The sequence below is a fragment of the Tursiops truncatus genome, chromosome 14 (assembly GCF_011762595.2).
Source record: "Tursiops truncatus isolate mTurTru1 chromosome 14, mTurTru1.mat.Y, whole genome shotgun sequence".
NCBI classification, from domain to species: Eukaryota; Metazoa; Chordata; class Mammalia; order Artiodactyla; family Delphinidae; genus Tursiops; species Tursiops truncatus.
Window position 1 is genome coordinate 68,766,044 of NC_047047.1, and position 15,797 is coordinate 68,781,840.

The 15,797-nt window shown below is 43.3% G+C and overlaps 1 protein-coding gene across 9 annotated transcripts in view; it reads left to right on the top strand.

Moving 5' to 3' along the window:
* The window catches only part of KIF3C (kinesin family member 3C), a 79,004-nt gene that overhangs the window by 2,024 nt on the left and 61,183 nt on the right, over positions 1-15,797 (top strand). For 8 of the 9 annotated variants that reach the window (XM_033838915.2, XM_033838914.2, XM_073791527.1 and 5 more), the window contains exon 2: positions 843-912. The gene's annotated coding sequence lies outside the window, so the exon portion shown is untranslated. Of the gene's footprint in view, positions 1-842; positions 913-15,797 lie in introns of those variants that run through there. The other variant, XM_073791529.1, reaches the window with a different exon arrangement.

The following is a 15,797-nucleotide window of genomic DNA, read 5'->3' on the forward strand; positions in this document are numbered from 1 at the left end:
CTTTAGTAATTAATTATACTATTAATGAAGTTTATTTAGTATTGTATCAGGATCCTAGAAGTTTAGAGCTGTAATATCTTTAAGTCATAATTCAACTCCTGCACGTAATTTACAGATGAGTCTAAGGCTCAGGGAGGTTAGGGACTTGCCAGAGGTCACACTGGCAGTGGCAGAGCCGGCCACTACATGCGCAAGGAAAAAGGGAAGAACACCTCTACAGGACATCATACTGCAAGAAGGCGAGAATTGGAAGGCTCAGCAAGTACTTAATGTTTGGCTTCCCTAAAATTAATTAAAGGTTTTGCTGCAGTGAGGCCTAAACCTCAAGCCCTGTCTACCACTGAAGGCCACTAGAGTGATGAGGCATGATCTCTGACTCTAGAAAATAAGAATAAAATGGGAGTCCATGTAGGCCTAAAGGTATACCTAGAGTTGCGAAGTAATATTTGATAATAATTGAAACAGTGAAAGAAAATGCCAATTTAGTAGTAGTAGCTTGGAGCTTATACCTGCTTTTAAAATTGCTCTGTACAGGGCTTCCTTGGTGGCGTAGTGGTTGAGAGTCCGCCTGCCGATGCAGGGGACGCGAGTTCGTGCCCCGGTCTGGGAAGATCCTACATGCCGCAGAGCAGCTAGGCCCGTGAGCCATGGCTGCTGGGCCTGTGCGTCCAGAGCCTGTGTTCACAATGGGAGAGGCCACAACAGTGAGAGGCCCGCATACCGCAAAAAAAAGAATTGCTCTGTACAGAATCTAGTCCAAATATGTGCAAAGCCAAGAAAGAAAATAGGTATATTTATATGTTCATACCAGTAATTAAGGTATTGTCTCTGTATTTTTCTAGAAAGTGCACAGCTGGCCAGTTCATGGTTCCAGTCTTCAGCTTCAACTTTCAGGACCTGCCTCTACAACATGTAAGAAATCCCTGCGTGAAAAGATAGTGACTCAGGATTGTCTTTATCATTCTTCCCACATGTATTTCCCAGTCTCTCTCCCTGATTTCTTCCTCTTTAATCTCTCTGCCCCTTGCTCTCTCTGTTATTGTTAAGAGTGAAGTCTTCCCAGGGACTTCCTGGTGGCACAGTTGTTAAGAATCTGCCTGCCAATGCAGGGGACACGGGTTTGATCCCTGGTCCGGGAAGATCCCATATGCTGCGGAACAACTAAGCCCGTGTGCCACAACTACTGAGCCTGTGCTCTAGAGCCCATGAGCCACAACTACTGAGCCCGCGTGCCATGACTACTGAAGCCCGCGCACCTACAGCCTGTGCTACACAACAAGAGAAGCCACTGCAATGAGAAGCCCGCGCACCGCAACAAAGAGTAGCCCCTGCTCGCCGCAACTAGAGAAAGCCCGCGTGCAGCAACGAAGACCCAACGTAGCCGAAAATTAATTAATTAATTTAAAAAAAAAAAAAAAAGAATGAAGTCTTCCCTTGAATGGCAGCCCCACTGCTAAGTCATCACATTGCTGTAAAACCTACCCCTCCAGTTCCTGGGACTTTGCCTATTTACTACTGCCTAGTTCCTGTGTTCACACTCTCATTCTTCCCCAGGGCCTTCTTAGAGGAAGGTCTTTGTTTGACCTTCCTGATGCTAAGTACTGATTGCCCAGAGGCTACCACTGTTCTTATCACCATAGCCTGCCAATATTCTGCTCTGCCTTCATATCTTGATTTAGTCCTACCTCCTGTTAGAGAATTACTGCCCCATGAGCCTTCCCCAGCACATTGGATGTGTTTGTTGTAGTCTGCAGGAATATCTCAGTTCTGAAATGCTGGCCTCCTCACCTGGCACTTAAGGAGCGCCAGGCCCTAGCCAACAAACTTTATTTCCTACCCTATGTATCTTCCACATACTAGTCTCTAGACAGGCTGAACTACTCATCTTTCTCACAGTTACTCTGTGTCTTCTTGATTTCATGCTTAGTTTACTGTGGTTCTCTCCATGCAAAGTGCACACCACTGCTCATCCCACCCACATCCCTTCAACTTAAATGTCCTCACCATAGCCTGTCTTCCACAGCACACTCTCTAAGAAGGAACTTGTTCCACCTTTGAACTCCCTAGCACTAAAAAATCAAGTATGTTTCCTCCTTTTCATTTCCACAAATAATACATATTTACTTTTAGAAACTTAAAACCTGCAGATAAGCAAAACAAAAATTTTAATTCTTAAAAATTCTACCCCAGAGATAACGACTATTAGCATTTTGGTGAATAGCTACGTGGATATTCTTCTTCCCACAACTCTTTATTTAGACATTTCTTATGACACATTTTCTACATTTTCTGAAAGACATTTATGTACATATCGTATTTTCTCAAACTGGAATATCCTTGAGGGCTGTGACTATTGCATACATCACTTTGCACAGTGCCTTGGATATATCAGAACATCAAAACATGTTTAGTGAAGGAAAAAGCAAATGAAATTCAGAGATAGATTCACTTTTTTTTTTTTTTTCCTGGAAAACAGTACTAATGTGGAGAAACTTTCAAAATGCTGGGAGTGGGGAGGGATTGAAAATTCAAGAGAAGTGAATGGGAAGATAATACCTTTGGAGCAATATTTTATTAATTTTAGAAAATACATGAAGAACTCACCTAACTCCATTTTAGAGTTTATTTCTATGAACAAGAAATACTGTTAGTACTAATGGAGCAACTGTGATATAGTGGAATGAACACTTAACTTGGAATCAGAGAACATAGACTCAAGAACCAACTGTGTGGGCTTCCCTAGTGGCCCAGTGGTTAAGAATCTGCCTGCCAATGCAGGGGACACGGGTTCGAGCCCTGGTCCAGAAGGATCCCACATTCCGCAGAGCAACTGGGCCCATGCGCCACAAATACTGAGCCTGCGCTCTAGAGCCCGCAAGCCACAAGTACTGAGTCTGCGAACCACAACTACTGAAGCCCACGCGTCTGGAGTCCGTGCTCCCAGCAAGAGAAGCCACCGCAATGGGAAGCCCGTGCACCACAACAAAGAGTAGCCTCCGCTCGCTGCAACTAGAGAAAGCCGGAGTGCAGCAACAAAGATGCAACACAGCCAAAAATAAATAAAAATTTTAAAAAAAACCAATTGTGCTACTGACTAGCTCTGTGATTCATTTAACCTCACTAAGCCTCATACATCAAAAGAATATAGTACCTCATGAGACTGTTTTAAAAATTAAATCAGATAATGCAAGTAAATGTACTTTTTATACTGTAAAACACTATGCAAATATAAATGATTACTATTATTACTAAGAGATAAGAGCAATGAATTGCACCATAAGGAAAAAGAAAGCAGAAAATTACAAGTAAATTTAGAATACTTATAAATGATCAAAGCAACAAGCCATCCTGGACAAAACATGGTGCCAAAGGAAGTTGAACCAAGAACAGGAATAGGTCAGAAGGAGAATGAAATATTAAAACAGGGAGAAACAAGAATTGGAACTGACAAGCTGTGAAGATTTAATGGAATCATCAAAAGGAGACCAAAAGAAAGAAATACAATGGCTGAAGGCAGCCGACAACTGCCCCCTAAAAAAAAAACTTCCCACCATCAACTCCAGCGGATGAATCTTTATTCACTTCTGTTGGAGCAATTGGTCCAGCACAGTGGTTATAAACATGGGCCTTGAGTTGGCTGGACCTAAGATTCTATATCTGTCACTTTGTTAGAGACCTTGGGTAAGTTACTTAACCTCTCTAAACCTGTTTCCTCATCTGTAAAGTAGGAACAAGATAAAAACTACTATAGGGTTGAGTGAGGATGAAATAAGACATAATGTTTGGCCTTTAGTTAATGTTCAGAAATGTTATTACCACCACAAGAACTGAGAAAACTTTTTCTGTTTGGGGATCATTGGCTTGCTGAAAAAAGCAAATCTAGAGGGACATAAGTTAAAAAAAAATCTCATAGTTTTGAGACAAGTAATGCATTCTATTAATCTATAGGGATCTCCTAGAAGGAGATCCATCTTTGCAACCCTATGCCTCTTCTACAAGTGACTATCGGTCAAGCAGGAGCCCTAACCACACTAGGAACTGTATGTTTACATTTACATATTAAAATGTAAATATGTAAGTTAATCTCTTCTTTTAATATCTAAAGGAAAACAAAAGAATCATCTAAGGCAAAGGATGATTATTTGCTAATAATTGGCTATTCAACTATATATTAAAGTAATAACTGCTCGTTCATTTTTTACTTAGAAAATGGAGAGCACCAAGAAATGAACAAACATAGTGGTTCTCTTTTAACATGAAGAGGTGCATAGTAAACCCCCAGATGGATCAATACAAAAGAGGGCTATAAGGCACACTTCCGCTGTCAAAGGAAAACTGGGGTATTTATTGTAGCAGCGGTCAGAGCTCTGAAGAGCAAAAAAGGCTTTAGGTAAACTGAGAGAGAGAAAAGGGCAGAGAGCACAGGTTTTGGCAACTTGACATGCCTGAGACGATTGGAGAAAACCCTAGAAGCCACTAAAAGTTAGGGCAGAATAGAGTTGGAGAAAAAAAGCACTTCCTAAAGGCAGAACCCAGGGGAGCATTGGCAAAGTGAGGAAAGAGGTCTGCTCAAGGAAAGACTTGGAACCCCAATGGAACAGAAACTTAGATATCTCTCCAGAAAACTGTATCTCAAGCATCAAGACCTAGAGGATTCATCAGACTTAAAAAGACAATGACAAGAGGGGAATGCTTTAACCCTTTGCCAAGACAAGAAGTATGAAGCTACACTTAACATAAATTCGTAGACTCATGGCACGGTATAATGGAGTCACAATGATCTGATTTTTTTTTTTTTTTTTTTTTTGGCTGTGTTGGGTCTTCATTGCTGCACACGGGCTTTCTCTAGTTGCGGCGAGCAGGGGCTACTCTTCGTTGCGGTGCACGGGCTTCTCATTGAGGTGGCTTCTCTTGTTGCGGATCACGAGCTCTAGGCACGTGGACTTCAGTAGTTGTGGCACACAGGCTCAGTAGTCGTGGCACACAGGCTTAGTTGCTCCACAGCATGTGGGATCTTCCCGGACCAGGGCTTGAACCCATGTCCCCTGCATTGGCAAGTGGACTCTTAACCACTGCACCACCACGGAAGTCCCCACAGTGATCTGATCTTGAATCGTTGTTCCATCTCATTTTAGCTGGGTCATCTTAGACCATTTCTTAGGATTCCGAACGTCAGTTTCCTCATCTGGAAACTGAGGTTATCAGTAGCTGTGAAATTCAAGCTATTGTAAAGATTAAACTAATCTATGCAAAGAACCTGGCAGGAGAACAAGTGGTTCATTAAACACTAATTCTCTTCCCCCATAAGATGTAAACCATCTAAGGAAGCACTGTTGTATCTCCTATAATACCCAGCCCAGTATCTTGCATGTAATAGGGGCTCAATGAATATTAATTAGGTTGAATTGTGTCTGCATTAGAAAAAAGTTTGGAAGTCATCTAAACTGATTTCTGCTCTGTGAAGAAATGCCGAAACCAACGTATGGCCTGTCCAGCCTCTGTGTGAACACTGCCAGTGAGCTGCTGATGCCAAGAAGGCTGATTGCAGGGCTGATTGCTGTTTGCAGGGCTGGATATTTCTGACGGAAGAGTGCACTGAGTCTAAGTGTGCTTCCATGTTATATCATCAACTTGTTTTAATTCTGTCCTCTGGAGCAACACAGAATAAACCTTCCCCTATATTCACTTGACAACTCTTCAACTATCTAAAGATAGCATTGGTATTTTCCTCTAAACTGCTCCAAACTAACCCTCTTCAAATAAGATGTCCCTCAGATAACTGTTAGTGCCACCATTCTGATTTGCACGTGTCCGTTTTCGAGCGTGGCATCCATAATTGAACACTGTGCTTGAGTTGATAACATAACCCTGTGAAAATGCCCAGATCAGGCTATTACCTTATTATAGTAGTAAGGGCCAGTTGGGATACTCTGTAAGGCTGAGGTGGTTTGGTACCTGACTGAGAGGAAACTGCCTTCCCGGGGAATTCCCTGGTGGTTAGTCCAGGTGATAAAGAGTTGGCTTGGGTTTGAAAATTGGCTAATATGAAAACTCAGACCCAAGTCAAGTTTGTTATCACTTCAGTTTACTAATAAATTAGCAAACTTGCAAAGAACAATGCCTTCCTAGTTCCCCACAGAAACATGCCCCAATTCTGGTGATCAGAGCAGGCTTTTCAGAGGGAGAAAACTTGTCTAATGAGTTCAGTCAGGACTAAGTTTTTGTAAGATTAGGCTTGGGGAGGGGCTGGGTCAGCATTCAAGGGTCTACCATCTACCACGTAAGAAAACTCCTGTTGGGGACTTCCCTGGTGGTCCAGTGGTTAAGACTCCGTGCTCCCAGTGCAGGGGGCCTGGGTTCGATCCCTGGTCGGGGAGCTGGATCCCGCATGCCGCAACTAAGGCCCTACATGCCACAACTAAGAGCCTGCATGCCGCAACAAAGATCCAGCATGCTGCAACTAAGACCTGGCGCAGCCAAATAAATAAATACATATATACACAAATATGTTTTTAAAATAATACTTCAAAAGAAAAGAAAAGAAAATTCCTGGTGTACTATTGGGCCTATAGCAGGCCCGCCCATGGCTTACCCCACATGCTATTGAATACCTTATAGCAATATTAAACTACTAACTAGCTACACATTCAGCAACATAGAAAACTGAAACAAAGGAAACAAACTGATTTATAGTACAATGTCATTCATGTAAATTAAAAACATGCAAAACTAAAAAAAAAAAAATGCAAAACTATGTTTTATGAAGTTTCATAGGTATTTAATAACACCCATCCAACATTAGAGAGGGAACCTGTGGAGGGAGAGGACATTGAGAAGGGAAGAAGGGAAAAATATAAAATGAGATAAAACAAGAGGGGGAATTCCCTGGCGGTCCAGTGGTTACGATTCAGCACTTTCACTGCCATGGCCCAGGTTCAATCCCTGGTTGGGGAACTAAGATCCCACAAGCCACACAGAACGGCCAAAAAATAAATTAATAATACATAAATTAAAAACGTCTCTTCAGATCATTTCATGTCAGAAAATGTCTTTGCAGACATTTTTTCAAAGAAGATGTACAAATGGCCAACAAGTATGTGAAAAGATGCTCAACATCATTAGTCATTAAGAAATGCAAATTTAAACCACAGTGAGATACTACTCCACATCCACTTGGATAGCTATAATAATAAAGGGAAAATAACAAGTGTTGACAAGGATGTGGAGAAATTGGAACTCTTATTCATTGCTGGTGGAAATGTTAAATAGTACAGACACTGTGGAAAACAGTTTAGTAGTTCCTTAGTAAATTAACATAAAATTACCATGTGACCTCATAATTTCATTCCTGGGTATACATCCAAAAGAAGTGAAAACAGGTGCTCAACAAAAACTTGTACATAAATGTTCTTAGCAGGACTATTCACAATAACTAAAAGATGGAAACAACACAAATGTCCATTAACTGACAAATGGATAAACAAAATATTATTTTAATAAAGTACTGATACATGCTACAACACAGATGCACCGTAACATTACACTACATGAAAGAAGCCAGTCACCAAAGGCCACATTATATGATTCATAAGTATGAAAATATTCTATTTTCACATGTATGAAAAGGAATAAAGTGTGATTCCGTTTACATGAAATGTCCAGAATACGCAATCTCACAGAAACACGAAGCAGATTAATGGTTGCTGGGGGAAATGGGAGCAGCTGCTTAGTGGGTATGGATTTCTTTTTGCGGTGATAAAAATGTTCTGGAAATAAGTGGTGGTGATGTTTGCACAGCAAAAATAATAATAAATAAACAAGGACTTTTAAAAAAGTGAGGAAGGGATTAACATTGTACATGGAGATAGAGGAAACTGATATTGATTGATACTCCTTATAGATATCAGAATAATAGTAAAGTGAGGGGGAAAACCCCTAAATATTTGGTTTGGTTTGATAAAAAGAACACAGATTCTGGCTGTTTGCTTTTATGCCTAACTGACACATAGCGTAACAATAGTCATGCAGATTTTAAAATTTGTGGCAGATTGATTTGATCACATTTATTTGATCACGGAAGCTCAGACTTCATGGAGTTGCCTGTTCACAAAGCTTGTACTCTGCTCTCAGCTGTCCCTTGTCAGCCCTTGCCCAACCCTGTCTGGTCCCAGCTTTTCAGACTAAGCACCCAGTTATTTGCAGGCTGCCCCACCTCTTTCCCAGAGCCAGAGAGAGGGTAGAAGCGCAGGGTATCAAAAGCCCTCATGCTACATACCAATTGAATTAGACACTGCCAAGATAATATCTGAGCTCAGCCATCTCTTTTGTCCAAAATACCCCCAGGAGGAAGCGAGGCTCTCTCCCATGTAGCTTGTGCATCCAGCATTCCACTACCCTTTGCCCTACCTCAGGGCTCTGGTGTCCCTGACAGCCACATGGAGATCCTGTTTCTTTGCCTTGTTCTTACCAGTGCCAGTCCGCCACCCCTCACCCATATTCACACTCCCTTCCTTGTGTAATGGACATTTGACAGGTCTTTGGCTGCCCAGCCTTAAACCCCCTTCTTTTTTTTTTCTTTCTTTTTTTTTTTCCGGTACGCGGGCCTCCCACTGCTGTGGCCTCTCCCGTTGCGGAGCACAGGCTCCGGACGCGCAGGCTCAGCGGCCATGGCTCACGCGCCCAGCCGCTCCGCGGCATGTGGGATCTTCCCGGACCGGGGCACGAACCCGTGTCCCCTGCATTGGCAGGCGGACTCCCAACCACTGCGCCACCAGGGAAGCCCGAACCCCCTTCTTTGACTAAGAAACTCTCCACCGTGAGTTTTCAGTATGCAGAGCCCTCCTCCCACTATCTTCTCCTCCCCAGCACCCACCCCCACTGCACCCCCAAACACACAGCTAGGCTGTGGGGACATGAGTGGGGCTCTACCAGTCTCAAGCACCAGCCCAAAACCTTGACACAGGGGCTTAGGACACAAAGAAGCAGGCGCAGTGGGGTGTGTACTGAGAAAGCAGTGGGGTACAGCAGGAGCACCTGGTTTCCAGGGCACCCGTGGGCCCCAGAGCTAGGTGTATCCTCCGTCCAATGCTGGCCCTGCTGCCGGCTGCAGAATCTCTTTGAGTGTCTAGAGAGGGCAGTGGTGACCTCATTGTCTGGCCTCAACAGACTGCATGTGTGACCTGTTTCTGTGCCCCAATTCCTTAGCCTGGTTCTCCAGCCTCCCCAGTAATTCTGAGAGCTTCCCAGTAGCCCTTCAGTAAATTTATTTTCTGCTTCTATTTGCCAAAGTCAGACTGTGCTGCAACCAAGATTCCTGACGGACACACTTGTTTCTGGTAGAACTCCTAGGGTGACTCCAACTTTGCCTGATATTCTCACCATATCCACTTTCTCTTTCCTATTTTCTGCTGCCCTTGCCACTTGGACCTGCTCAAACTTTGCCCCTGTCTGCCGGTCTCTCTCCCAAGGCTGCTGTACTGTTTTTTTTGGCTGCACAGCACAGCTTGTGGGATCTTAGTTCCCCGACCAGGGATTGAGCCCCGGCCCTCAGCAGTGAAAGCACAGAGTCCTAACCACTGGGCCTCCAGGGAATTCCCAGGCTGCTGTACTTTTGATCCCTCTTCCCTGTGTCTCCACTGCCTTCCTCCAGCTCCCTCCCTCGGGCTCAAGCACCCTGTACTCCCAGCCCATCCTGAGGCCTGGACAGCTGGGCAGTCATCCTAACCCTTTTGTGATGTCAGCACTGGACCTAGTACTGACCAGGGGAGAGAGTCCTCAGATAGAAGGAAGGGTCACCAAGAGGAAAGAAGGGCACAGGCAGAGAGATGGGAGGGTAGCAGAGACATTTCTTATTTTTATATTTTAATCTAATACTATAAGTTATCATTTACTGAGTTCCTACATTGTGCTGGCCCTTTACATGCATGACCTCACATTAATACTCTGAGGTGGGGATTATTATAATCCCCATTTTCAAATGAGGAAACAAGAGTTTAAAGGAATAAAGAGGGATGGAGTGAGATGATGCCTGGGATCTCCTTTAAAATAATTGGAGGGAGGTAGATGAGTAGGATGTGGATGAGACAAGTTGCCCATGGGTCGATAATTGTTCAAGCTGGGTAACAGGTATATGGAAATTCATACTGTTATGTCTAACGTATATATTTGAATTTTTCCATAATTAAAAGTATGTTTTGGGCTTCCCTGGTGGCGCAGTGGTTGAGAGTCCGCCTACCGATGCAGGGGACACGGGTTCGTGCCCCGGTCCGGGAAGATCCCACATGCCATGGAGCGGCTGGGCCCGTGAGCCATGGCCGCTGAGCCTGCGCGTCCGGAGCCTGTTGCTCCGCAACGGGAGAGGCCACAACAGTGATAGGCCCGCGTACCGCAAAAAAAAAAAAAAAAAAAGTATGTTTTGTTTTAATTTAAGAAACTTGATCAAAGTCATACAAATAATAAGTGATAAAGTTGGGTTTTGATGCCAGGCCCTCCTGACTTCAGCACCTGCTCTCTTAACCTCTGCACTGGATTCCTGGCAAGGTACCTAAAAAGATCTAAGGGGAACAGATCAGTGATTTTCAAAGGATTCAAAGGGAATTCAGAAGACTCGACTAATTTCTGCTCCTGTTCTCTAGGTACATTAAAGCAAGAATCAACAGGGTATGGTCGGGTTATTAATTCCCCACGCCTACAGCTTATTATAAAGAAGATGCCCCCATTTTCTCTGCCTGCTTCTGAGTAGGTGCAGAAGCAGCCCATGAGAGAGCCTTTGGCAGCCAGTTTTCTAAAAACACCCAGGCAACAGCTGTCCTTGGCTGTCACCTGACTTGCCAGGCCCTGAGTCAGCACCACGCCCCCACCCAGTGGCCCTTGCTGAGCCAGATCTGACTTGCCCTTTCCTGGCTGGGCTGAACTGGTTGGGCCAGCCCAGCCCTGCCCCATCCCAGCATCCTCTTCAGTGGGTGGCTTCTTGCTCCCTGACTCTTACCTGGGGTTCCCACCCTTGCACTGCCCCTGTCAGCTCTGAAGGGAGCTGAAGACCACCCCCGAGCTGTTGGAGATACGGACAGGGCTCAGGAATCTATCCCTGGGTAGAAAGGATGAGCTGGGCCCCAGCATCTCCCACCGTCTACCAAAGATAGTCTTCCTTTGCTTGGTGACTCTGGGATTTGCTTTAGGAGGAAAGCAGAGGAAAATACAAAGACATCTCTCCTCTCCTATAGAAGAGGATTCCACGCCTAGGCTCAAACCCAGAAGAGCCCAGGGCTGGGGCGACATGAAGACCAAATTCTTGGTCCGTGTTTTTGTGGAGAATGCTCAATGTCCTCTTTTTTTTTTTAATTAATATTTTAAATTCATGTATATTCGATTTACAGTGTTGTGTTCATTTCTGCTGTGCAGTAAAGTGTCTCAATTATACATGTATATACATTTTTTTATATTCTTTTCCATTATCGTTTGTCCCAGGATATTGAATATAGTTCCCTGTGCTATACAGCGGGACCTTGTTGTTTATCCATTCTATATATGACAGTTTGCATCTATTAACCCCCAAATCCCAGCCCATCCCTCCCCATTGTCCTCTTATTATACCCATTTCTTGGTCTAGATGTGAAGCTACAGCAAGTGCTGACACGATATATTCCCCAGGTGTTGGTGCCCTGGCATTGACCCCATGGCTAAGTCACTAAGGTTAGCTTTTCCCCCATGTCAGCTCTATCCTTCTGGCCTCCAGGCCAGCCTGTTCTGAATCCTGGCCCTGCCACTTAGGCATTCATGACCTTGGGCTAGTAACTGACCTCTATGAGCCTCAGATTTTTGGTTTTTAAAAAATATTTATTTATTTGTTTATTTTTTGGCTGCGTCGGGTCTTAGTTGCAGCGCATGGTCTCTTAGTTGCTGTGCGTGGGCTTCTCTCTAGGTGTGGCGCCCAGGCTCCAGGGCCCGTGGGCTCAGTAGTTACAGTCTACAGGCTCAGTAGTTGCGACATGCGGGCTCTCTAGTTGTGCTGCATGGGCTCTGTAGTTACGGCACAGACTTAGTTGCCCTGTGGCATGTGGGATCTTAGTTCTCCGACCAGGGATCAAACCTGCGTCCCCTGCATTGGAAGGTGGATTCTTTTTTAAACTTATTTATTTTGTTTGTTTACTTTTGGCTGCGATGGGTTTTCGTTGCTGCCTGCACTCTTTCTCTAGTTGCGATGAGTGGGGGCTACTCTTCGTTGCGGTGCATGGGCGTATCATTGTAGTGGTTTCTCTTGTTGCAGAGCACGGGCTCTAGGCGCGTTGGCTTCAGTAGTTGTGGCTCACTGGCTTAGCTGCTCCACGGCATGTGGATCTTCCCGGACCAGGGATCGAACCCGTGTCCCCTGCATTGGCAGGCAGATTCTGAACCACTGCACCACCAGGGAAATCCTGGAAGGTGGATTCTTAACCACTGGACCACCAAGGAAGTCCCAAGCCTCAGTTTTTATGTCTGTAAAGTAGGAATAAAATACCTACCTTGCAGGTTTATTGTGAGGGTCAGACAATGTTCTGTATGTATAGCACTTAGTAGGTGCACAACACCCATCAGTTTCCTTCACTCTGCCTGGGGATTGGCTTCTGCTCAAATTGGACTGACATCAAAGTTTTCAGGCCTGAAACCAAGTACTGCCCCAGCTCTTGTGTCTCATTTCTGGGTACTCAGACCTACTTTCCCATAATTCCCACATGGGCCAGTCGTTTTCTGATCATCTGCCAGGCCAGACCACACTACACCACTGTCCTGACGCCATGATTCTACACACTCTTAATTTGTTCCCTTGGCTACCACCATGTAGTCACACCTGATTATTTCTGTGTCGCCCACTAACTAATGAGCTTCTTCTTCCCTTTCTTTAGCTTCAAAGCTCCTGAATGTGAGTGTTCCAGAAGAATGTTCCTTCTCCCAGCACCATCTCCTTGTGGATACCCAGTTTCTAAGGACCCTCTCTGCCTTGAGTCACACACCCAGATAAACAGCTAGCTCTCCCACTCCCTTCTCTCCGGCTGCTCTCTGGCCAAAGGAAGTGTGTTTCAGCTCTCTTACCGGGATCAGGGCTTTGTCTAAGTGTGCCAGTTTTCAGTCTCTCTGAATAACTGTATTGGGAGCCACAATCAGGACAATATTCCAGGCAGGATTTGACTTGGTATGGTAGAAAAGACCCACCACATCTTGTGGTGTGCGTACATACTGGGGTTAATGTAACCTGAGTATATATTGGGACTTTGGCAACTATATCATAGTGTTGACTATTTTAGGTTTGTGGCCAACTGAAAATCCTAGACCTTTATTCACGAACTGCAGGTGTCTCCAGCATTTTGTACTGTTACAGCTGACTTTATAAGATTTAATTTTAGTATTACATCTGTTTATCTCTACTAACTGTCATTTTGTTATCAAGATTATTTTGGTTCATTTACAAATAAATTGCAAGGTAAAAAGTGGTAGAGAGGGCAACTGGTAGAATAAAAGAGACCTAACATATCAACCACTTACAGTATATAGACTTTGTTTAGATCCTGATTTGAACAAATAAACTGCAAAAAGTACTTTTTTTAATATTTGTGAGACAATTGGAAATTTGAAAAATGGATATTTTATGATCAAGGAATTACTGAGTTTTCTTTTTAGGTGTGATAATAGTGTTCGAATTTTGTTTTTAACAAATAGGATGTCTGGGATTTGCTTCAAAATAAAATGAGGGGAGGGAAGTTGGGGTGGGAGAATAGGAGAAACAAGATGGACCATGAGTTGAAAATTGTTGAAGCTGGATGATTGGTAGATAGGGTTTATTATACCATAATGTCTAAATCTGTGAATGTTTGAAATTATCCTAAAGAAAAATTAAAAGAAAATTATTTTGAATCTTGCCTCTGTCATCGAATGTATTAACTGCGCTTAGTCCTGTAACCTCTCTCCATCTAATAAGCATGATTTCTGTATCTGTATCTAAGTAGTTAATAAACAGGTCAACCAGGTCAGCACTAAGAGCAGATCTCTGTGACCCACCAAGATCTACTAGGTTGACTCATTCGTCAGTCCTTTCTGGAAATGGCTGATCAGTGAAACGTGACTCCAACTAACTCAATTATCCAGTCTTTGTTTACAAAGGTATCATGAAAAACTTGTCTAGTGCCTTGCAAGAATCAAAATGCCAAATGCCAAGCATTACCCTTATCTGCCACTTTAGCAATCTATTTTTTTAAATTAAGAGTTTTGATCCATTTGTTTAAGTGAATTAACGTTAGTTCCAAGTATCCATCTTTCTTTTCCAAAACACCCAAAGGTGACTTGTTCTAGATAATCCAATTCTGAAATTGAAAGCTTCAACAGTAACTCACTATAGTTTGTCCCCTACCATAATGCTGGGCCAATATGCCCCCCTTTCCACACACATGACCCAGGCCACAACAGTCAAAGTCTAATCCTGGATTTTTGTTGGGAAACACATTTTCTTTCCCTGCTAAATTAGGTTGTAATCCCATATTCACTGGTGGCCATCCTGCCATCACTTGGGGAGAGTCTGCCTGAGAATGAAGCCAACACAGAGGAAAGCAGAGCTGAGGGATGGAAAGATGGATTACATCATTTGAGTCTCTAGATTTGGCTATGCCTAAAGCCAGCAACCCCTGTAATTTTCAGCTACATGAGCCAATACATTCTATTCTTTTCTTAAACCAGTTTAAACTGGATTTCTGCCACTTGCAAAAGAAGTCCTGACTAATAGAGTGTGTGTTGTCGGTTGAGCAATGGAATGCATAATCTAAAATGCTCCATTTTGTATAAGAACTTTTTGTATGGTCATATGGTATAGGCAACATTTTTAAAAAACACCTTTATTGAGATATCATTCACACACCACAAAATTCATCTATTAACATATACAATTCAGTGGTTTTTAGTATAGTCACAGAGTTGTGCAACTATTGCCACCATCTTATTTTAAACCATCTTCATCAGCCCCAAAGAAACTGTATCCATTGAGCATCATTTCCCAGCCCCAATTCCCCTCACAACCTTCCTTTAACCCCTACCATCCACTAATCTACTTTCTGTCTCTATGAATTTGCCTATTCTGGACATTTCATATAAATAGAATCATACACTATATGGACTTTTGTGACTGGCTTCTTTCACTTAACATAATATTTTTAAGGTTTTTGCATGTTGTAGCAGATGAATAATATTTCATTCTGTGGAAATACCACATTTTATTTATATATTCATCATTGATGTACCTTTGTGTTGTTTCTACTTTTGGTTATTATGAGCTATGCTGCTGTGAACATTTACGTACAAATTTTTGTGGGACATGTGTTTCAGTTATCTTGGGTACATACCTGGGAATGGAACGGCTGAGCCATATGGTAACTTCCTGTTTAACTTTCTGAGGAATTGCCAAACTATTTTCCAAAGTAGCCACACCATTTAAATTCCTACTAGCAGCATATAAGCATTCTAGTTTCTCCACATCCTCAGCAACACAAGTTATTTTGTCTGTCTTATTTTAGCTGTGCTAATGGGTGAAGTAATATCTTACAGTGGTTTGGATTGGCGTTTCCCTAGTGATTAATGATGTTGAGCATCTTTTCATGTGCTTATTGCCATTTATGTATCTTCTTTGGAGAAATGTATATTCAAAACTTTTGCCTAGTTTTGACTTGTGTTGTCTTTTTATTTATTTATTTTTTGCGGTACGCGGGCCTCTCACTGCTGCGGCCTCTCCCGCTGCGGAGCACAGGCTCCGGACGCACAGGCTCAGCGGCCATGGCTCA